The sequence below is a fragment of the Macaca nemestrina genome, chromosome 5 (assembly GCF_043159975.1).
Source record: "Macaca nemestrina isolate mMacNem1 chromosome 5, mMacNem.hap1, whole genome shotgun sequence".
NCBI lineage: Eukaryota > Metazoa > Chordata > Mammalia > Primates > Cercopithecidae > Macaca > Macaca nemestrina.
Genome location: NC_092129.1, coordinates 181,241,505 through 181,266,034, shown reverse-complemented (window position 1 = coordinate 181,266,034; position 24,530 = coordinate 181,241,505). Strand labels below are relative to the sequence as shown.

Sequence of the window (24,530 nt, the reverse complement as noted above, 5' to 3'; positions counted from 1 at the left end):
GCAATTGTAATGCCCAGACCTTTTGTTCCCCCAAAGAAGACCACCAGAGTCCAGAGTCAAAGCCAAGCGGCAAGGATCTTTTACTGCAAGTTCGAACTTGGTCCCTCCATTCCACAGCATACAAGAGGGCCCCGAACAATGCGAGTGCTTGCTTTTTATAGCCCGATGTAAACAGGATATGTAAAGTTACAGGGGAACAAGGTAATTCTCTTGGTTACAGCATTACAATTGGTTAACATTAAGATTTCCCAGGTGGTGTTTTTCTAAAGTTGAGAGATATATGGAGGAATGTGTTTGTGCTGGGCTCAGGGAGTTAGAGATATATGGAGGAATGTGTTTGTGCTGGGCTCAGGGAGTTGAGAGAGATATATGGAGGAATGTGTTTGTGCTGGGCTCAGGGAGTTGGGAGATATATGGAGGAATGTGTTTGTGCTGGGCTCAGGGAGTTGGGAGATATATGGAGGAATGTACCTGATTTCTTTCACAATCACCCTTGGTATCTGATCAGGCTCCTCATCCTCCCCCACCTCCCAGGGGCTGTCTGATCCCCCTGACCTGCCTTCCGCAAGAATCCGGTGAGGCCGGTTTAGCCAGAATCCCCCTGACTCCTGATGTGTCTCCTCACCCATTTTCCATCCACTGACCCCACCCTTTCCTTGGCTGTAAATCCCCACTTCCTCAGGCTGCGTTTCTGGTTAAGTCCAATCTCTCTCCTGCACTACAACAGTTTCTAACCCTATCGAGTTGGTCCTGAATAAAGACTTCTTTACTGTGTTTTAATAAGTATCATGGATCATCAAATTATTTATTTATTCATTTATTTTTTACCACAGGCCACAGAAAGGTGCAGTGTGACAGCTCACGGGGGCAAAGGGTGAGTGTGCTTTAAGAGAGGAGAGAAGGGTATGGGCTGGGGAGGGGCCCCCAGGGAGGCTGGGTAGGGCTGGATGGTGTGTCAGGGATGGGCTGGGAAAGAGTCCTTGTGCCATTCTAGGAAATTTGGGTTTTATCCCTCAGACATTGGGGAACCAGCACAGGGTTTTAATAAGAGGAGAGGATTGCTTTCTCTTTTTTCCCTTCCTTGCCCTCTTTTTTCCATCCTTTCTTCTTTTCCTCCTCCCCCCTCCCCTCCGACCTCCACGTCTCACTCCATAGTCCAGGCTGGAGTGCAGTGGTGTGATTATAACTTGTGGCAGCCTCTACCTCCTGGGTTCAAGCAATCCTCCTGCCTCAGCCTCCAGAGTAGGGACTACTGTCATGTGCCACCACACCCGCTACTTTCCTTCTTTTCTTCCTTCCCAACTTCAGCATCAGGTCTTAGGATGGGCAGGGTGCAGAAGACAGTGACAGCAGGGGGCTGGTTAGAAATTGGCCTCAGGAGCCCAGAGCACAGGTAATTTGGGCCTCAGCCAGGCACTGGCAATGGTGATGCCTGTGAGACAGAGAGCTAGTTAGGGAGCAGAAATCACAGGCTATACTGACCAAGTGGATTTTGAGAGAGAAGGGCAGAGTTCCAGATGGTTTGTATTTATTCTAACTCAGAGAACTGGATACATGAAAGAGAGTATATAGAGGGAGGAGGATCGGACCTAGGGGTCAAATAATCAGTTTGAGTCAAAAGGGGCTTAGAGTGCTGGTGAACATGTAGGCGAAGATGTCCAGAGGTCAGGGAGAAATTACAACAAAGGTAAGAGTTACTGATGCTAAATGAAGCTGGGGGAGAAACTCCTTGGTCCAGCAACAAACATTTTAAAAGACAACTTTGAAAAGAGCACATAGTGAAGAGGACAGAGAAGGAGAAGACAGAAGAAACAGAGAACCAGGTCAGCATCTGCTGCTGGTGCTAAGAGGAAGAGGAGAGTCAGAACTGAAAACGGCATTTCTCATTCCCAAGTCATTAGTTACCAAGGGACGGTAGGTGGGATGAGCAAAAACTGAGTCCGATCCAGGCCTGAAGACACATGGAGAAAGTCATCTTAGAATTCTCTTTCAAGAGACTTATTTGGGATGAATGAGAAGGCGAACTGGAGTTGGAGGTGGGACTGTATCTTCTGAGATAGGAGCCTTGGCTGTGACCCACACAGTGTGTGAGGAGAGGTGTCACACCTCTTCCACCCCTACAAATTGACACTCTCATATTTAAAATCTGAGTTAAGGCCAGGTGTGGTGGCTCATGCCTGTAATCCCAGCATTTTTGGAGGCTGAGGCGGGTGGATCACTTGTGGTCAGGAGTTTGAGACCAGCCTGGCCGATATGATGAAACCCCATCTCCACTAAAAATAAAAAAAAAAAATTAGCCAGGCATGGTGGTGTGTGCCTGTAATCCCAGCTACTCAGGAGACTGAGGCAGGAGAATCGTTTTAACCTGGGAGGTGGAGGTTGCAGTGAGCCAAGATCACACCACTGCACTCCAGCCTGGGTGACAGAGTGAGACTCCGTCTCAAAAAATGATAATAATTAATTGATTAGCCAGACGTGGTGGGCACCTGTAATCCCAGCTACTTGGAAGGCTGAGGCAGGAGAATCGCTTTAACCTGGGAAGCTGAGCTTGCAGTGAGCTGAGATTGTACCACTGCACTCCAGCCTGGGTGTCACAGCGAGACTCCATCTCAAGAATAAATAAATAAATAAATAAAAATAAAATCTGAGTTAAATGTAAATAATTGTGTTGTTCTAGAGATTTTTTTTTTTTTTTTTTTTTTTTTTTGAGACGGAGTCTCGCTCTGTCGCCCAGGCTGGAGTGCAGTGGCCGGATCTCAGCTCACTGCAAGCTCCGCCTCCCGGGTTTGGGCCATTCTCCTGTCTCAGCCTCCTGAGTAGCTGGGACTACAGGCGCCCGCCACCTCGCCCGGCTAGTTTTTTGTATTTTTTAGTAGAGACGGGGTTTCACCGTGTTAGCCAGGATGGTCTCGATCTCCTGACCTAGTGATCCGCCCGTCTCGGCCTCCCAAAGTGCTGGGATTACAGGCTTGAGCCACCGCGCCCGGCCGAGATTTTTTTTTAATATCACTGGTCATAAGAATTTGAGGAATAGCTAAATAACAAAATAGAGGTTTCTCTCTCTGTCTCTCTTCCTTTTTCCATAACAAGAGAAGCTCATCTTCTTATCTGGTCTGAAATCACTTAGGTGACATTTCAAAATGCAAATTAAGAGCCAAGTGGGCAGGTCCCCAATGCGTTGGATGGGCTGCAGCTGACTAGGCAGCCTCCCTTGAGCTCCCAGGACTTTGCTGAAGGGAGTGGGGTCAAGTTGCATGAGGAACTCAGGAAAACTGCTCCTCCTGTGCCAAGTTAGAGTCACCTAGAGAGCTTCACCAGAGTAGTTTTGACCAGGGATACAAAGCTCCTGTGACAACAAAGCTCCTAAAACTGAAAAAGTAAACATGAAAACAAAAATGTTGCGAACAGGGCTCAGCAATTACGAGGCCACATTCAGCTGGTGTTATCAGGCCTCTGAGCCCAAGCTAAGCCATCATATCCCCTGTGACCTGCACGTACACATCCAGATGTCCAGAAGTAACCGAAGATCCACAAAAGAAGTGAAAATAGCCTTAACTGATGACATTCCACTATTGTGATTTGTTTCTGCCCCACCCTGACTGATCAATGTACTTTGTAATCTCCCCCACCCTTAACAAGGTTCTTTGTAATTCTCCCTACCCTTGAGAACGTACTTTGTGAGATCCGCCCCCTGCCCCCAAAACATTGCTCCTAACTCCACCGCCTATCCCAAAACCTGTAAGAACTAATGATAGTCCCACCACCCTTTGCTGACTCTCTTTTCGGATTCAGCCCGCCTGCAGCCAGGTGAAATCAACAGCCTTGCTGCTCACACAAAGGCTGTTTGGTGGTCTCTTCACACGGACGCGTGTGACATTTGGTGCCGAAGACCGGGGTCAGAGGGACTCCTTCTGGAGACCAGTCCCCTGTCCTCACCCTCACTCCGTGAAGAGATCCACCTACGACCTCGGGTCCTCAGACCAACCAGCCTAAGGCATATCTCACCAATTTCAAATCGGGTAAGCGGTCTTTTAACTCTCTTCTCCAGCCTCTCTCTCACTATCCTTCAGTCTCCCTGTCCTTCCAATTCCAGTTCTTTTTCCTCTGTAGTAGAGACAAAGGAGACACATTTTATCCGTGGACCCAAAACTCTGGCGCCGGTCATGGACTCAGGAAGGCAGCCTTCTCTTGGTGTTTAATCACTACAGGGACGCCTGCCTGGTTATTCACCCACACTCTGGTGTCTCTAGATTACCATGGGACACCTGCCCTGGTCATTCACCCACATTCCCTTGGTGGAAAGTCAATTGTAGGGATGCCTGCTTTGGTTGCTCACCCATGTTGCAGCCCAGGGCTGCTCACCCACCCCCTTCTCCGTGTCTCTACCTTTCTCTTTAAACTTGCTTCCTTCACTATGGGCAACTTCCGCCCTCCATTCCCCCTTCTTCTTCCTTAGCCTGTGTTCTCAAGAACTTAAAACCTCTTCAACTCACACCTGACCTAAAACTTAAATGCCTTATTTTCTTCTGCAATACCGCTTGGCCCCAATACAAACTGGACAGTAGTTCCAAGTGGCCAGATTTGTCTATCCTACAAGATCTAGATAATTTTTGTCGAAAAATGGGCAAATGGTCTGAGGTGCCTGACGTCCAGGCATTCTTTTACCCATTGGTCCCTCCCTAGTCTCTGCCCCCAATGCCACTCGTCCCAAATCTTCCTTCTTTCTCTCCTTCAGTCTCCATCCCAAGCTCTGAGTCCTTTGAATCCTTCTTTTCTATGGACCCATCTGACCTCTCCCCTCCTCCCCAGGCTGCTCCTCGCCAGGCCGAGCCAGGTCCCAATTCTTCCTCAGCCTCCAGTCCTCCACCCTATAATCCTTTTATCACCTCCTCTTCTCACACCCTGTCTGTCTTACAGTTTCCTTCCGAGACTAGCCCTCCCCCACCTGCCCAACAATTTTCTCTTAAAAAGGTGGCTGGAGCTGAAGGCATAGTCAAGGTTAATGCTCCTTTTTCTTTATCTGACCTCTCCCAGATCAGTTAGCATTTAGGTTCTTTTTCATCAAATGTAAAAACCCAGCCCAATTCATGGCCCGTTTGACAACAACCTTAGATGTTTTACTGCCCTAGACCCATAGGGGCCAGAAGACTGTCTTGTTCTCAATATACATTTCATTACCCAACCTACTTCTGACATTAAAAAACGCTCCAGAAATTAGATTCTGGCCCTCAAACCCCACAACAGGACTTAATTAACCTCGCCTTCAAGGTGTACAATAATAGAGTAGAGGCGGCCAAGTAGCAATGTATTTCTGAGTTGCAATTCCTTGCCTCCACTGTGAGACAAACCCCAGCCACATCTCCAGGACACAAGAACTCCAAACGCCTGAACCGCAGCTGCCAGGGCTTCCTCCACAACCTCCTCCCCCAGGAGCTTGCTTCAAGTGTCGGACATCTGGCCCCTGGGTCAAGGAATGCCCGCAGTCTAGGATTCCTCCTAAGCCGTGTCCCATCTGTACAGGACCCCACTGGATATCAGACTGTCCAACTCGCCCAGCAGCCACTCCCAGAGCCCCTGGAACTCTGGCCCAAGGCTCTCTGACTGACTCCTTCCCAGATCTTCTCAGCTTAGCGGCTGAAGACTGACGCTGCCCCATCGCCTCAGAAGCTTCCTGGACCATCACAGACGCTTTGGGTAACTCTTACAGTGGAAGGTAAGTCTGTCCCCTTCTAAATTAGTATGGAGGCTACCAACTCCACCTTACCTTCTTTTCGAAGGTCCGTTTCCCTTGCCTCCATAACTGTTGTGGGTATTGACAGCCAGGCTTCTAAACCTCTTAAAACTCCCCAACTCTGGTGTCAACTTGTACAATGCTCTTTTAAACACTTCTTTTTAGTTATCCCCACCTGCCCAGTTCCCTTATTAGGTTGAGGCATTTTAACTAAATTATCTGCTTCCCTGACTATTCCTTGGCTACAGCCACACCTCATTGCTGCCCTTTTCCCCAGTTCAAAGCCTCCTTCCCATCCTCCCCTTGTATCTCCCCACCTTAATCCACAAGTATAGGACACCTCTATTCCCTCCTTGGCGACGATCATGCAACCCTTACCATCTCATAAAAACCTAATCACCCTTACCCCACTCAAAGCCAATATCCCATCCCACAGCAGGCTTTAAAAGGATTAAAGCCTGTTATCACTCACCTGTTACAGCATGGCCTTTTAAAGCCTATAAACTCTCCTTACAATTCCCCCATTTCACCTGTCCAAAAACCAGACAAGCCTTACAGGTTAGTTCAGGATCTACGCCTTATCAACCAAATTGTCTTGCCTATCCACGCCATGGTGCCAAACCCATATACTCTCCTATCCTCAATACCTCCCTCCACAACCCGTTATTCTGTTCTGGATCTCAAACAAGCTTTCTTTACTATTCCTTTGCGCCCTTCATCCCAGCCTCTCTTCGCTTTCACTTGGACTGACCTGGACACCCATCAGCCTCAGCAACTTACCTGGGCTGTACTGCCACAAGGCTTCAGGGACAGCCCCCATTACTTCGGTCAAGCCCAAATTTCTTCCTCATCTGTTACCTGTCTCGGCGTAATTCTTCATGAAAACACACGTGCTCTCCCTGCTGATCATGTCTGGCTAATCTCCCAAACCTGAACCCCTTCTACAAAATAACAACTCCTTTCCTTCCTAGGCATGGTTAGGTACTTCCGCCTTCAGATACCTAGTTTCACCATCCTGACTAAACCATTATGTAAACTCACAAAAGCAAACCTAGCTGACCCCACAGATCCTAAATCCTTTTGCCACTCCTCTTTCCATTCCTTAAAAACAGCCCTAGAAGCTGCCCCCACACTAGCTCTCCCTAATTCATCCCAACCCTTTTCATTTCACACAGCCAAAGTACAGGGCCAAAGTACAGAGCCAAAGTACAGGATCAAAATCCTTACACAAGAGCTGGGACCATGCCCTGTAGCCTTTCTGTCCAACTTGACCTTACTGTTTTAGGCTGGCCCCCACTCCCTTGACTGTATCTCTCTGATCCACCTAACATTCACTCCATTTCCCCATATTTCCTTCTTTCCTGTTCCTCATCCTGATCACACTTGGTTTATTGATGGCAGTTCCACCAGTCCTGATTGCAACTCACCAGCAAAGGCAGGCTATGTTATGGTATTTCCACATCTATCATTGAGGCTACCACTCTGCCCCCTTCTACTACCTCTCAGTAAGCCGAACTCATTGCCTTAATTCATGCCCTCACTCTTGCAAAGGAACTACACGTCAATATTTATACTGACTGTAAATATGCCTTCCATATCCTGCACCACCATGCTGTTACATGGGCAGAAAGAGGTTTCCTCACTATGCAAGGGTCCTCCATCATTAATGCCTCCTTGATAAAAACTCTTCTCAAGGCTGCTTTACTTCCAGAGGAAGCTGGAGTCATTCACTGCAAGGGCCATCAAAAGGCATCAGATCCCATTGCTCAGGGCAACGCTTATGCTGATAAGGTAGCTAAAAAAGCAGCTAGCATTCCAACTTCTATCCCTCACGGCAGTTTTTCTCCTTCTCATCTGGCCACTCCCACCTACTCCCCCACTGAAACTTCCATCTATCAGTCTCTTCCCACACAAGGCAAATGGTTCTTGGACAAAGGAAAATATCTCCTTCCAGCCTCACAAGCCCACTCTATAATATCATCATTTCATAACCTCTTCCATGTAGGTTACAAGCCGCTAGCCTGCCTCTCAGAACCTCTCATTTCCTTTCCATCGTGGAAATCTGTCCTTAAGGAAATCACTTCTCAGTGTTCCATCTGCTATTCTACTCCTCAGGGATTGTTCAGGCCTCCTCCCTTCCCTACACATCAAGCTCAGGGATTTGCCCCCACCCAGGACTGGCAAATTGACTTTACTCACATGCCTCAAGTTAGGAAACTGAAATACCTCTTGGTCTGGGTAGTCACTTTCACTGGAAGGTAGAGGCCTTTCCCACAGGGTCTGAGAAGGCCACCACGATCATTTCTTCCCTTTTGTCAGACATAATTCCTCGGTTTGGACTTCCCACCTCTATACAGTCCGATAACATACCAGGCTTTATTAGTCAAAACACCCAAGCAGTTTCTCAGGCTCTTCGTATTCAGTGGAACCTTCATACCTCTTACCGTTCTCAATCTTCAGGAAAGGTAGAATGGACTAATGGTCTTTTAAAAACACACTTCACCAAGCTCAGCCTCCTACTTAAAAAGGAGGGTCAAGGATAGAGCCCAAAAACTCACCAACCAAGCAAGTAATTACGCTGAACCCCCTTGGGCACTCTGTAATTGGATGCCCTGGGTCCTCCCAATTCTTAGTCGTTTAATACCTGTTTTTCCCTTCTCTTATTTGGACCTTGTGTCTTCCGTTTAGTTTCTCAATTCATCCAAAACCGTATCCGGGCCATCACCAATCATTCTATACAACAAATGTTTCTTCTAACCCACAGTATCACCCCTTACCACAAAATCTTGCTTCAGCTTAATCTCTCCCACTCTAGGTTCCCACATTGCCCCTAATCCTGCTCGAAGCAGCCCTGAGAAACATTGCCCATTATCTCTCCATATCACCCCCCAAAATTTTCACTGCCCCAACACTTTACCATTATTTCATTTTGTTTTTCTTATTAATATAAGAAGACAGGAATGTCAGGCCTCTGAGCCCAAGCCAAGCCATCATATCCCCTGTGACCTGCATGTACACATCCAGATGGCCCGAAGTAACTGAAGATCCACAAAAGAAGTGAAAATAGCCTTAACTGATGACATTCCACCATTGTGATTTGTTTCTGCCCCATCCTAAGTGATCAATGTACTTTGTAGTCTCCCCCACCCTTAAGAAGCTTCTTTGTAATTCTCCCCACCCTTAAGAAGGTTCTTTGTAATTCTACCCACCTTTGAGAATGTACTTTGTGAGATCCACCCCTTGCCTGCAAAACATTGCTCCTAACTCGTCACCTGTCCCAAACCTGTAAGAACTAATGATAATCCCACCACCCTTTGCTGACTCTCTTTTTGGACTCAGCTCACCTGCACCTAGGTAAAACAAACAGCCTTGTTGCCCATACAAAGGCTGTTTGCTGGTCTCTTCACATGGACACACATTACAGGTGTGTGTCTGGTGCCATGGTGGACACACCCCTCGGAACCTGCCACCCTGGCACAGGGGGTGCTCTGGGAGACACAGGCTGGAATTGGACTGCATTGCAGCCAGGTGGCCTTGAAGACCCAGAAGGGTGCCTCCTTGGGCAAACTTAATGCTCCCCCTAAAGGGGTCCTTTGAAGAGCCGCGTGGCTTTCACACAAAGGGTGTGGGGCTTAATTCCAAAACGTGGGCTTGGGTATTACGGAATAAAAGCAAAAGAGGGCACAAGATATGCATTTTCATTATGTCTACTTAGTGAAGGGTGGGCAGACATTTTCATTATTTTTGGTTTTTTGTTTGTTTGTTTTTGAGACAGAGTCTTGCTCTGTCACCCAGGCTGGACTGCAGTGGCGAGATCTCGGCTCACTGCAACCTGCGCCTCCTGGGTTCAAGCGATTCTCCTGTGTCAGCCTCCCTAGTAGCTGGGATTACAGGTGACCATCACCATGCCTGGCTAATTTTTGTATTTTTAGTATAGACAGGATCTCACCACGTTGGCCAGGCTGGTCACAAACTCCTGACCTCAAGTGATCCACCTGCCTCAGCCTCCCAAAGTGCTGGGATTACAGGCATGAGCAATGCGCCCGGCCCATTTTCATTATTTTTAAACAAAGGCGAGCAATTCACTTTCTCAGTGCCCACCTGAAGTAGAGAACCCCAACCTCTTACCATGAAAACAGATAATCTGTTCACTGAGCCCCAATGATAAAGCAGCCAGGGTTGAGTGACGGGCTATTGCAGCCTTCCTGTCTGACTCCTCCCACCTAACCATTCCTTCAATACACATACTCCTTTCTTTCCCAAGTCCATTACCTCTTCCAAAAGCAATGTAAGATCCGCCCAAGAACAGAGGGAAGTTCTTTTCCTTCCCGTTACCTAAGCAACCTGAGGGCAAAGTTCTTTAGATTACGGGCAGTGCTATTCTTTGGGTAACTTGATCTCTGCTTATCAGCTTTAATAACTTTATTACACAAAATACCCAGCCTTGATGAAGTAACGAGGACTCACTAACTGTGGTGTGACTAACTGTTTCATTCATTCTACAAACTTTTTTTTTTTGAGACGGAGTCTCACTCTGTCACACAGGCTGGAGTGCAGTGGTGCGGTCTCAGCTTACTGCACCCTCTACCTCCTGGTTTCAAGCGATTCTCTTGCCTCAGCCTCTTGAGTAGCTGGGATTACAGGCACGTGCCATCACACCTTGTTATTTTTTGTGTCTTTAGTACAGACAAGGTTTCACCATGTTGGTCAGGCTGGTCTCAAACTCCTGACCTCGTGATCTGCCCACCTTGGCCTCACAAAGTGCTGGGATTGCAAGCATGAGCCACCGCGCCCAGCCTCGTTCTACAAACTTTTATTCTGCACTCTCTATAGGCTGGGAGCTACACTAGGGACTGGGGACATGAAGACAGGCAACACGGTCCCTAGGTTCAAGATGGCAGACAGATGTGCAAACAAGTGAAATATGATGTGATATTTGCTTTAATGGTGCTAAGGATAAAAGGATAAGTGATAAGAAAAAGTGGCAACAATACATCTGACTGGGAGAATCAAGAAGGGTATCATACAGTCCCTAACACTTGAGCTGAGAATGAGAAAGAGCATGAGCTGGCCAGGTGACACAGGAGCATATTCCTACCTAGGAGACTGGGAAATGGGCCAAAATACATATGTTTAAGGAAACAAATAGCTTACTATATAATTAAATATGAGGCAGTTTAGACTGGGCACTTATGGATAAGTCATACCTATAAGTTTTATTTCATCTTACAGGCAGTGGAGAGCCTCTGGAGGATTCTGAGCTTCATGGTCTCATCATTAGAGTTATATATGGCAGCCCTCCCAACCTTTTTGGCACCAGGGACGGGTTTTGTGGGAGACTATTTTTCCATGGACGGGAGAGGATGGTTTTGGGATGATTCAAGCACATTACACTTATTGTGCACTTTATTTTCAGTGGGGGCCCTGAGCTTGTTTTCCTGCAAGTATATGGTCCCATCTGGGGGTGACAAAGACAATGGCAGATTATCAGACATTAGATTCTCATAAGGAGTGCGCAACCTAGATCCCTGGTGTGTGCAGTTCACAGTAGGGTTTGTGCTCCCGTAAGAATCTAATGCTGCCTGATCTGATAGGAGGCGGAGCTCTCTAGTGGTAATGCAAGCAATGGGGGCAGCTGCAAATACAGATACAGCTTCACTAGCTCACCCGCTGGTGGCTCATCTCTTGCTGTGTGTCCTGGTTCCTAACACGCTACAGACCAGTCCAGTTTGTGGCCCGGGGGTTGGGGACTCCTGGTGTATGGAAAAGACGACTCTGCAGCAACGTGGACAAATAGGGTGAGGGTGAGCTGTCAGGGGAGACAGGCACAGATGGCAGAGCTATTTAAAAAGGAGGATAGGCCGGGCGCGGTGGCTCAAGCCTGTAATCCCAGCACTTTGGGAGGCCGAGTCGGGCGGATCACGAGGTCAGGAGATCGAGAACATCCTGGCTAACACGGTGAAACCCCGTCTCTACTAAAAATACAAAAAACTAGCCGGGCGAGGTGGCGGGCGCCTGTAGTCCCAGCTACTCAGGAGGCTGAGGCAGGAGAACGGCGTAAACCCGGGAGGCGGAGCTTGCAGTGAGCTGAGATCCGGCCACTGCACTCCAGCCTGGGCGACAGAGCGAGACTCCGTCTCAAAAAAAAAAAAAAAAAAAAAAAAAAAAGGAGGATAGATGACCAGGCACAGTGGCTCATGCCTATAATCCCAGCATTTTGGGAGGCAGAAGTGGACATGTCACTAGGTCAGGAGTTCAGGACCAGCCTGGCCAACATGGCAAAACTCCATCTCTGCTAAAAATACAAAAATTAGCTGGGCGTGGTGGCACGCGTCTGTAATCCAGTTACTCAGGAGGCTGAGGCAGGAGAATCACTTGAACCCAGGAGGCGGAGGTTGCAGTGAGCTGAGATGGTGCCATCGCACTCTAGCCTGGGCAACAGAGAAAGACTCCGACTGAAAAAAAAGGAGGATAGACAGGGCTTGGGGATTGGTGGATGGGTAGATAAGGAAGGAGGAGTCTAGCATGACTCTCAGACTGCTGACTTGGACCAGCAGAGGAATGGCTGTGACAATAAATAAGATTGAGAAAACAGGAAGGTGAGCAAATTTAGAGGAGAAAATGCATTTCCTTTTTGGCATAGTGTGAAAGGCTTGGGAGAGAGGTCTAGGCACCAGATGTTAACGTGAGGTGAAATGGATATAGCTGAAGTCATGGGTGTGGTGAGGTTTTGCAGGGAGAGCAGGGACCCCCAGGAAGGCCAGTGCATAAGGGAGAATAGGGAAAAAAATAACCAGAAAGAGACAAGGAGAGGCCAGAGAGGTGTGCAAAGAACCAGGGAAGAGAGTTATTCACAACAAACAAAAGAGGGGAGAGTTTTAGAGAAGGAGCTGAGCAGTTTGGGGCTCCAGGTGGGGCAGGAGTGGGTGGCCACTGTTGAGCCGCAGTGGCCTTCCAATTGGGCTGGATAGGATCTGATGGTCAGATTGGTCAGTCCTCTCCGGGACACTGAAGGCTGCAGAGGCGTGACTGGATGCTGGTGGAGGGAAGGACCGCGGGGAAGCTGAGTCAGATGCTAAAATCCTCCAAGCATGCGCCTGAAGTGACCAAGGGAAACGAAGGCGGAGGCTGCTGTTGCCTGGTGGCCTGGGAAGGGCCAAGAGCCAGGGAGCTCTACCTGCGCCTCCCCAGCCCGGAGAGGGAGGAGAGAACGTGCGACCTCAGCACAGAGCACTGTAGGGGAGGCGGGGCTCAGAGATGGCGCCGCGCTCCTGGATGAACAAAGAAAGCGACAGGGTGAGTCGCAGGGCTCGGTGTGGGATGAGTCACCGAGAGGGAGGCGGAGCCGAGCGGGGAGAGACTTGCATCGGGGATGTGAGCTGAGCTACACCCAGACAAAAGCGGTTTGGGGATTCTGAAAGCAACAGGCACCGCCCGCGCTGCCAAGCGGCTCCTTCCTGCGCGGAGTGGGAGACCCCAGGCCAACCCCAACCCCCGGTCCGCGCGGGGTGACGGGGGCTGCGGGGCGCTCCGCCGGGGAGGACCGTTCCAGGGTCCCTCGGCCGCCGCCCACTCCCGGGGGCGTTCCTTCCTCCCAGCTGCGCCGGGAGCACCTGCTGCCTGGCAAGGGCCCGCCCCTCAGCGCCCGGCCCTCTGCAGCGGAGCGCGCCTGGGTGCCCTGGGACGGGCCAGCAGCCCGCGGTCGGCGCCGCACTGCCCCCGGGTGGCGGAGCGCTCCCTCCACCCGGCTCGCCACGCCTGGGAGGACGCGGCTGGAGCCTGCGTGCTCTCAGGATGGGGCCTTGGGGGATGAGGCTGGAGCCTGCGTGCTCTCAGGATGGGGCCTTGGGGGATGAGGCTGGGGCCTGCGGGCTCTCAGGATGGGGCCTTGGGGGATGAGGCTGAGGCCTGCGGGAAACCGGGCTGGGGCGAGAAGACTCGCAGGACTTCTTGCCACAGAATGTTTCGATGCTGTTTTTAATTCTGCAAAGGTAAGCCTTTCCACTTGAAGTCCAAGCTCAGCCCAGAGGACTGTTCTATAATGCATACACTTTAGTTTAAAAATGTTGCAAATGTAACATGTGTCCTTGTAACAAACTCAAGCAATCCAGAATTATAGAAAGTAAAGAATGAAACAGACTTCTGCGTTGTCCCCCAGACGTCTTTGCATATATTAAGATATGTATATATGGAAATATTACTGGGAGTCCCGGTTATCCCAAAAGGGGGTCTTTCCTGTTGTGTGGTGAGGCCAATACACGAAACTGAAAGTGAGTATCAAGCAGTTCAGGCTTTATTCAATGGCTGTGGAACTAGACGATCTGAAATCAGCTTAGCTTGTGAGAGCTGGGAAGTTAAAGGCGTAAGTTGCCTTAAATGAAGGGGCGGGGCATTAAGAGCAAGGGGGGGAATATTCATGCTTTTCTTGAGAAAGGACGGAGATTTTCCTGGAATCAAGGAACCCCTTTTTTCTGTCCCTTCTTGGTCTCTTCCAGCCGTTGTCACGGCGACTGTCAACTGTCATGGCGCTGGTGGGAGTGTCACTTAGCGTGAAAACAGGATGATAATGAAGCCAGAGGTTCTTCAGAGGTGCCATCTTGGATTTCGCCAGCTTCAGCTGGTTTCGTCCTAAAAAGGGACTTCAGAACCCAGGCATTCTTTTTCCTGAAAATAAGCAGAGTTAAAGATGAGTAGGGATTTAGCTCTGTCACATATGCTATCGCATGGGGCAACAAAAGCAGAGTCGGTCCAGAGAAATCAGCAGGCACTACGATGGGTAACAGACCCAGCTATATTTATGCAGCATTTTTACAAAAATGAAACCATGCTACCTGTAAAGGAAGATATGCTAACAAACAACAAAACTGGCAGGAACCAAGATTCCTGCTGACACTACCCTTAAATAGTTTTAATTTTCCCTGACAACAAATGAGGTTAACAGAGCATAATCATCTACCGTGACCCTTTCAAAAAGACAGGCTGTATATATTTGCACTAAGGGAAGAAATCGTGTAATCGTGTAATTTCCCCCACTTAAAGCTTCTTTATTTAAAAAGCTTCACCCGCATACGCATGCATGTGTCTTCAAGGTGACCACAATTTATTTCGCAGTCATTCTTTGCACCAGTTCCCGGTTTTCTCACTAGCCTGCCAGCTCCATGACTCAAGGAGACCAGGGAATGAGAGTTTGTTTTTGCTGAGAAGTGAGTCCTTTATGCCCCAAATAGTGACTGACACAGAGAAGGTGCTCAGTAAACACTTTTTTTTTTGAGACGGAGTCTCGCTCTGTCGCCCAGGCTGGAGTGCAGTGGCCGGATCTCAGCTCACTGCAAGCTCCGCCTCCCGGGTTCACGCCATTCTCCTGCCTCAGCCTCCCGAGTAGCTGGGACTACAGGAGCCCGCCACCTCGCCCGGCTAGTTTTTTGTATTTTTTTAGTAGAGACGGGGTTTCACCGTGTTAGCCAGGATGGTCTCTATCTCCTGACCTCGTGATCCGCCCGTCTGGGCCTCCCAAAGTGCTAGGATTACAGACTTGAGCCACCGCGCCCGGCCAGTAAACACTTTTTAAGGGAATGCCTGCCTGACTGAATCTTAATGATCTGAGGCTTCTAGGTTAATCTTTTTCCCTTTACTGTTTGTTTAAAATAGATTATGTTTAAGACCTTCTAACTGGTCAGCCTCCAAGATAGTATTGTGCCGGGCTCGCTTTATTCTGATTTGGTTTCCATGATCCCAGTTCACTTGTCACCCGATTCTCTTTTTGAATTCACAGTGACACACAACTTTTAATTTGTTAGAACACAAACATAAGGAATTTTTTTGCCATTGTAATGTGAGATGTGACAGAGGCAAAATGTTTCTTAAAGACATAAAATAATTAAAATAATTACATAAATTGTAATAAAATAGTTATTACTATGTTCTATATCTGGCATTAAGGCATAGAACCGTTGTTTAATCCTAAACTAGGCTGGGCATGGTGGCTCACTCCTGTAATCCTAGCACTTTGGGAGGCTGAGGCTGGTGGATCACTTGAGGCCAGGAGTTGAAGACCAGCCTGGCCAACATGATGAAACCCTGTCTCTACTAAAAATACAATAAAAAATTTAGCCGGGTATGGTGGTGCTCACCTGTAGTCCCAGCTACTCAGGAAGCTGAGGCACCAGAATTGCTTGAGCCCGGGATGCGGAGGTTGCAGTGAGCTGAGATACGGCGCTCCTGCACTCCAGCCTGGACAACAGAATGAGACCCTGTCTCAAAATAAATTAAACAAATAAATAAAATCCTAAACTGTAGGATCAATATTTGATTCAGAAAAGAGATTTTCTTGTACTAATTTATACACCGTTCATGTCTGATCCAATCTTTCTTTTTATTAGATGAAACTGGAAAAGCAACTTAGAATAATTCAATCAGTCCAAAAGAATAACAGCTAATGAGATGCAGTCAATAAGCAGGTTTGTATTTGTATTTTTATAAGAAATTAGAAAAACATGATTTTGGGGGAGATCTTCTCATAGTTAACAGCATATATAAGTTAGAAATGTACTCTGCTAGCTCACAAGATATTTTAAAGCAGGGATTTTAGTGTCACTAAACTTTTATTTATAATAGTTATTATTATTATTATTATTATTTTTTTTTTTTGAGACGGAGTCTCTGTTGTCCAGGCTGGAGCGCAGTGGCACAATCTTGGCTCACTGAAAGCTCCGCCTCCTGGGTTCACGCCATTCTCCTGCCTCAGCCTTCCGAGCAGCTGGGACTACAGGCGCCGCCACCACGCCCGGCTAATGTTTTATATTTTTAGTAGAGACGGGGTTTCACTGCCAGGATGGTCTTGATCTCCTGACCTTGTGATCCGCACGCCTCGGCCTCCCAAAGTGCTGGGATTACAGGCGTGAGCCACCACGCCCAGCCCTATAATAGTTATTTTTAATACAATTTTTTTTTTTTACTTTGGAATAACTTTAGATTCACAGAAAAGTTGGATAATACAGGTAGTTACCATATACCCCTAACGCAGTTTCCCCAATGGTAACATATTACCATGGTAGTGTTGTGAATTCTTATGTCAGGTTGCCTCCCCATCCATTTTGAATATACATTGGACTTTCCCATACCAAAATCAAGGCTCAATCACCCTGGACAAAGTTGCTGGTTCTCCACCTTCTCCCATTTCTTTTACGTGGTAGATCCAGATATCTGCCTCATACAACTACCTCCTGTTGACCACTTCCCTATGGCACAGCTGCATACAACCTATTGGCCACACTGACCCTCACACCCCATGTAGAATGTGCAGATATGACGGAGGGCCCACAACTCAGTCACTGTGCAGCCTCCTGGAACTCATGCCTGCTTGCTGTAAACGACCAAATAAAACTCCCCATGGGAAACCTGTTGGGATAGCACCCTGGACCCAATAAAGGTGTTGGCCCATGGGTTGCTCTCTTGGTCTCTCTGCCTGCACTCCCCGATTTCCGTGAATGTGGCCTCCAAGTATGCCATGTACCCCCGGACCTGTGAGTAATAAACTATTTCTATCCTGTGTGTCTCCTAATCATTGTGGGAGTGCTCTGCATCTTAAAGATATTAAAGTAAAATAGATACATTTGTGGAAACTAAGATCCCAACACTGGTACATTACTATTAACTCCAGGCTTCATTTGGGTTTCACAGTTTTTTCATTAATATCAGCCTAAGTATTTTAAAAATAGTCAGCAGAAAAGAGGGATTTAATTTTACCGTAGTAATTTATGAACAAACAAATAATATTCTTGAGAAACTTCTTGTTTATCAACAACACCTTTAATTATATGTTATATCAATATGCCTGAGAAATCAGGCCTTGGTAAAAATTTTTCTTTACTAAGTAATGCATGCGAAATATAATAACTGACAATGACAATACAGTGTCCAGGTAACTCAAGAATTATAAGTCATTCAAATGAATAACATAGTGTTTTTGAAATGTAAAAAGATAAATATAAATAAAAGTCATATTAAGACAAAATTTATTTGTGATAAAAGTAAAATTTGTTATGCTCTCTAGCTGTATAGATAAGACAGGATCTCTATAGCTCATTGTTTCAAGACTTTCTAAGAAAAACAGTAGATTTTTTTATTTTTTATTTTTTTAATGCCACTTTGGTTTCAAAGCACTTGCTTTGGCCACTTTAAGAGTTTTCTAGACCTAAGTATTGACTGTTAGTGACATATTTCTAAATTATATACATCAATAACATGACAATAGCTTCAGGTCAGGAACTACTGTGATTTAGATGTTTGTTCCTTCCAAACCTCATGTTGAAATTTGTTTCATCTTTTTTCTTGTTTTCATAGAGACAGGGCCTTGCTCTGTTACCCAGGCTGGAGTGCTGTGGTGTGATCATGACTCACTGTAGCCTTGAACTCCTGGGCTCAAGCAAGCCTCCCACCTAAGCCTCTGGAGTAGCTGGGACTACAGGTGAGCACCACCAAGCCTGACCTCAAGTTGAAATTTGATCACCAGTGTTGGAGTGGGGCTTAATGGGAGGTGAGTAGGTTGCAGGGCCAGATCCTTATGAATAGATGAATGCCCTCCCTCAGGGGTGAGTGATTTCTTCCAGAGCTGGTTGTTAGAAACAATCCTGGACTTCCCTCCTTTCTCTCTTGCTTACTGTCTTGCCATGTAATCTCTGCACACTCCAGTTCTCCTTCGCTTTTCACCATGAGTAGGGCATCTGCATCTGAGGCCCTTACCAGATGCAGATGCCCAACCTTGAACGTTCCAACCATTCAGAGCCATTAGCCAAATAAACCTTTTTTCTTTATAAATTACTTAGGCTCAGGTATTCCTTTACAGCAACACAAAACAGACTAAGACAGGAACCTACCCTCCTTAGAAGAAGGCCATGTGTTATAAGGGTATTGAGTCTAAGATTTTAGTGTCTACACTCCTTCTTACATTTTCCATTCTCTCCATTTTCTTTCTTTTTTTTTATTTTTTATTTTTTGAGACACAGTCTCACTCTGTGGCCCAGGCTGGAGTGCACTGGTGCGATCTCGGCTCACTGCAAGCTCTGCCTCCCGGGTTCATGCCATTCTCCTGCCTCAGCCTCCCCAGTAGCTGGGACTACAGGCGCCCGATACAACGCCTGACTAATTTTTTTTGTATTTTTAGTAGAGACGGGGTTTCACTGTGTTAGCCAGGATGGTCTCGATCTCCTGACCGCGTGATTCGCCCGCCTTGGCCTCCCAAAGTGCTAGGATTACAAGCGTGAGCCACTGTGCCCTGCCATTCTCTCCATATTCCCAAGTCCTGTGATACAGTTGAAAATCCTACACACTAGTAAAGCCATAGGAACTTGTGTCAAGCACATATGAAAATCAGACAATGTGCAAAGAAAAACAGGCTCTGTGTTGCATGAGAACGAGAAACTAATGTTCAGTTTAGGCATATGAATTGTTCAGAAACATGGTCTGATCAAAGTTATGTCAGTCTTACTAGTAATCTGACTGATAAACAACTAATACTTGAAGGATGGTACTGATATGGACTATTTCACCTGAAGATTGTTTACTTGATAACTTTTTTTTAAGTTCTGCAAGGTGGTTTAACATCCAAAAATATGTAGTCAATCCTGGGTATTCATGGAGGACTGGGACCAGGACCCCTCACATACATCAAAATCCACAGATGCTCAAATCCCTGATAGAAAATGGCATAGTATTGACACATAACCTTTGCACATCCTCCCATATACTGTAAATAATCTCTAGATTCCATTGTAATCTCACACATCTAATACAATGTAAATGCTATATAAATAGTTGGTACACTGTATTTTTTTATTTGTATTTTTCTATTGTTGTTTTGCTTTTTTTTTTTTTTTTCAAATATATTCCATTGGAGGTTGGTTGAATCAACAGAAATCAGCAGATATGGAACACACAAATACAGGAGGACAACTATATCTAAATCTAGATTAATGTAAATGCTGAGAAAATATTTTTTCTCCATTTAGGTAGGTCTTACCAGAGGGGAAACTAGACTCACTCAAGGATTGCTTTGATCAATCCACACACAGTTCGGTGACAGACAGGGTGTCAGTATCTGTTATATGTGTCACCACCCCATGCTAGAGGTGTCAACAGATTATGTAACCTTTCTGAGGACTCACAATATAATAATTGATAATAATATTGATCACATATAGATAGACTTGCTTGACACAGGATTGCCACAGACCTTCAATTTGTAAAAAAATGCAACATCTTTGGAAGTCCTATAAGGAGAAGTAGAATAAGGCAGATATGCCTGTATAAGACATAGGGAGAATCTTGAAAGCCGCAAGAGATGTACAAGGGATCCTCAATAAATCCATACCTCTGTGGCCAATGAATTTTTGACAAGAGTGCCAAGTCCATTCATTGATGAAATAATAGTTTCTTTAATATATGCTGTGAGAGAAATGGATTTCCACATGCAAGACTAAAGTTGGGCTCTACTTCACAGCATATGTGAAAAATAATTCACAACCTAAATATAACAACTAAAGTCATATAGAGGAAAACGTAAGAGTAAATCTTCATGATCTTGTGTTTGGCAATGGGTTCTTACACAAGACACTAAAAGCCCAGGAAGAAACAACAAAAAATAGGTAAATTGGAGTTCATAAAAAATGTGAAACTTTTATATCAAAGGACATTTTCAAGAAAGTGAAAGACAACCTACAGAATGGGAGAAAATATTTGCAAATCCTGTATCTGATAACATCCGGAATATACAAAGAATACCTACAACTCAGCCGGGCGTGGTGGGAGGCCGAGGTGGGTGGATCACCTAAGGTTGGAAGTTTGAGACCAGCCTGACCAACATGGAGAAACCTTGTCCCTAAAAAATACAAAAATACAAACTTAGCCAGGTGTGGCGGCGCATTCCTGTAATCCCAGCTACTCTGGACGCTAAGGCACAAGAATCACTTGGACCCGGGAGGCAGAGGTTGCAGTGAGTGGAGATCAAGCTGCTGCACTCCAGCCTGGGCAACAAGAGTGAAACTCTGTCTCAAAAAACAAACGAAAAACCTACACCTCAACAACAAATAGACAAACAACCCAATTAAATGGTCAGCAAAGGACTTGAATAGACATTTCTCTAAGAAAGGTATACAAATGGCCAGTAAGCACCTGAAAAGATGCTCAAAGTCATTAGTCCTTAGGGAAATGCAAATCAAAACCACAATGAGATACCACTTCCCACTAGCAAGGATGGCTATAATTTAGAGGGAAGAAAAGAAACATAACAAATGTGCGTGAGAATGTAGAGAAGTTGGAACCTGCGTACATTGTTGGTGAAAATGTGAAATGGTGTAGACACTGTGGAAAAGAGTTTGGCTGTTCCTCAGAAAGCTAAACATAGAATGACCATAGAATTGTTGTAATACCAACAATTCCACTCCAAGGTGTATAACCAAAATTACTGAACACGGGGACTGAAACAGATACTCGTACACCGATAATCATTGCAATATTATTCACAATAGTCAAACAACAGATGAGTGGATAAATGGATAAACAATGCCTGGTATATACTCCTTCCTTCCTTCCTTCCCTCCTTCCTTCCTTCGTTGCTTCCTTCCTTCCTTCCTTCGTTGCTTCTTTCTTTCTTTCTTTCTTTCTTTCTTTCTTTCTTTCTTTCTTTCTTTCTTTCTTTCTTTCTTTCTTTCTTTCTTTCTTTGCTTGCTTTCTTTCTCTCGCTCTCTCTCTTTCTCTCTTTCTTTCTCTCCTTTCTTTCTTCTTTCCTTCCTTCCTTCGTTGCTTCTTTCTTTCTTTCTCTCCTTCCTTCCTTTTTTCCTTCCTTCCTTTCTCTTTCCTTTTTTTTTTTTTTTTTTTTGAGACAGAGTCTTGCTCTTGTTGCCCAGGCTTGAGTGCAATGACACGATCTCAGCTCACTGCAACCTCCGCCTCCCGAGTTCAAGCAATTCTCCTGCCTCAGCCTCCCGAGTAGCTGGGATTACAGGTGCCCGCCACCACACCCGGCTAATTTTTGTGTTTTTAGTAGAGACTGGGTTTCCCCATGTTGGCCACGTGGTATACACATTTTTCTATTATTCAGCCATAAAAAGCAATGAACTTCTGATACATGCTACAACATGGATGAAACTCAGCAACAAGGTTTTTGAGGGAAATAAGTGGAGTGAAAAGGCCACATCTTGTAGGATTCCACTTATAAGAAATATATGCAATAGACAAATTCATGGAGACAGAAAGTAGATTAGAGGCTACCAGGAGTGGAAGGAGGGCAGAATGGGGATTTATTATCCAATAAGTGCAGTGTTTCTGTTTGTTTTTGTTTTTGTTTTCTGGTGAGACGGAGTCTTGCTCTGTCTCCCAGGCTGGAGTGCAGTGGCACCATCTCCGCTCACTGCAAGCTCCACCTCCTGGGTTCACACCATTCTCCTGCCTCAGCCTCCCGAGTGGCTGGGATTACAGGCGCCCGCCACCACGCCCAGCTAATTTTTTTTGTATTTTTAGTAGAGACGGGGTTTCACCATGTTAGCCAGGATGGTTTCGATCTCCTGACCTCGCGATCCGCCCGCCTCGGCCTCCCAGAGTGCTGGGATTACAGGTGGGAGCCACCGCACCCGGCCTGTTTTTGTTTTTGTTTGAGACAGGGTCTCTGTCATTCAGGCTGGAGTGCAGTGGCACGATCTCAGCTCACTGCAGCCTCCACCTCCTGGGTTCAAGCAATTCTCCTGCCTCAGCCTCCTGAGTAGCTGGGATTACAGGTGTACACCACCTGGCAAATTTTTTTATTTTTAGTAGAGACGGGGTTTCACCATGTTGGCCAGGCTGGTCTCAAACTTTTGACCTCAAGTGATCTGCCCACCTCTGCCTCCGAAAGTGCTGGGATTACAAGCATGAGCCATGGCGCCCGACCCGAGTGTTTCTATTTGGGATGATGAAAACGCTTTGGAAATAAATAGTTGTAATAGTTGCACAGCACTCTGAAGGTAATTAATGTCACTGAACTGTACACTTAAAATGGTGAAAATAGTAAATTCCATGTTATACAGATTTTGCTACCCACAAACCAAAACAAAAAATCCAAAAACCTTTATGTTGTTATGAAGAAGCAGTTTTCCAAAGGGATGGGGATGCTGGTAGAGAAGGAAAATAAATTTCATTAAATAAAAACAAAAGCAATGACCTCTTCAGGAGGTGGCTCAGCTAGTTTAGCCTTACCTTAGCACCATTATGGTCCATTTTATCCAGAATTAGAAACATGGGGTGTTGGGAAGAAGAGATGTGTACGTGCCTCAGCTGCCTCCCTGCCCAGAATGCCGACTCCGACTCTTGCATTCCACTAAGGCTGGGGATTAAATGAAAAGTGAGAATCTGGAAACACCCAGATATGATGTTCGTCGTTGGAGCTGACTATCTCGTTTTAGTAGCATGACCTCCTCCTTAAACTCAGGATGCAATTATGGTCACATCTCATTTGTTTGCAGTAATTGCTCAGCTCCAATACCAGATTAGCAGGAAGTCCTGTTATTTTCCTTTTGACGATGGGCTCCTCCTGAACTGTCCTGGAATCTACCACCGTTCAACTTACACTATTCAAAAGACCCAGGGAACTAGGACAGTCCAGCTTCCAACCCCAAGCAGGGAGCAGCTTGCTCAGTCCACGTTGTGATCTCTCCTCGCTGCCACAAGGTGGTGACGTTGCGTCACAGACTCGCATGATGGGCGCGCAGGCGCCAATGCTCCCAGGACCTGCCGTTGCATTCGTAAATGAAAGCTGCTCCCAGGATCTGGACTCACGAGACAAGGCAGCCTGTTCCCCGCTGGGGAGCTTAGGGGCAAGAGGGCATCTCAGAGAGAGGGCACATTCTCACCTCTGAAGACAAGGAGAACATCATCAATACATAGACCAATGCCAGCACTACACCTTAGGATGGGCAGTTCCACTGTGAGTTAAAGCAAAATGAACGAACGAATGAACCAGTAAGTATATGAGAGGGAAAGTCCCAACGACTCTCAGGAAGTGCAATCAACAGTTGCAGTTATTTTCATTAGGAACATTCTAAACACAGGGGAAACCTTCCTTCCTTCTGCTCTATTGTTGGAGTGGGACATCAATGTTTCTGGTCTCTATTTCTAGGACACCAGAAATCAAGGTATAGAGTTTGGAGAAGGGACTTGGAGAGGTCACAGTGGCAGGTGGCTGCCAAATGGGGTGGCAGAATCCAGCAAGCGCTGGAGAAAGACAATCGGCCCAAACTGTTCCCCAACACCGCCCCCAACCCCCCACTGGCTCTGGTTCCAAGACTTCCCATTTTCTAGGCCTTTCTTTGGCCTTAAACCAATTTCCTTTAATTGAACTTTTTCTGTGGAGCCATGCGCCCTTTATCCGGTTTCTCCCGATGGTGACATCTCACAAAGGACGGTCCAGTATCCCAACGGCGTGTTGCATTCCGCGGGACACAGATTCCTTCACAGGCAACCCCTGGGTTGCGTTTTTATAGCCACACGCACCCGCCTCCCTAACTCCTGGGTACCGCTAATAAGTCCTGCATTTCTCTCCTCTGTTTTTTGGAGAAATGAACCATCCGTGTGTGACCTTTGGGGGAGCATCTTGCATAATACCAGTACACCAGCGGCGCCGTCGGTGAGTGACCTTTGGGACTGGTTTCTCTCACCAGCCTAACTCCCTGGGAGATCCGAGCAAGCTGATGAGTGTATCAGTGGCTCATTCTTTCTTTTGCACCACAGACCCTCATTGTGTAACCGGGATACCTGCCAGGGATGGGGAGCG

At 46.5% G+C, this 24,530-nt stretch overlaps 1 protein-coding gene across 4 annotated transcripts in view; it reads right to left on the bottom strand.

Annotated features, from left to right (window-relative positions):
* The window catches only part of LOC105487418 (serpin family B member 6), a 36,829-nt gene extending 26,807 nt beyond the window's left edge, over positions 1-10,022 (bottom strand). Inside the window, exon 1 of one of the 4 annotated variants that reach the window (XM_071097729.1) lies at positions 10,004-10,022. The gene's annotated coding sequence lies outside the window, so the exon portion shown is untranslated. Of the gene's footprint in view, positions 1-4,005; positions 4,105-5,764; positions 5,784-9,859; positions 9,881-10,003 lie in introns of those variants that run through there. The other 3 variants (XM_071097728.1, XM_071097731.1, XM_071097727.1) reach the window with 3 other exon arrangements.
* Positions 10,023-24,530: the final 14,508 nt, after the last annotated feature.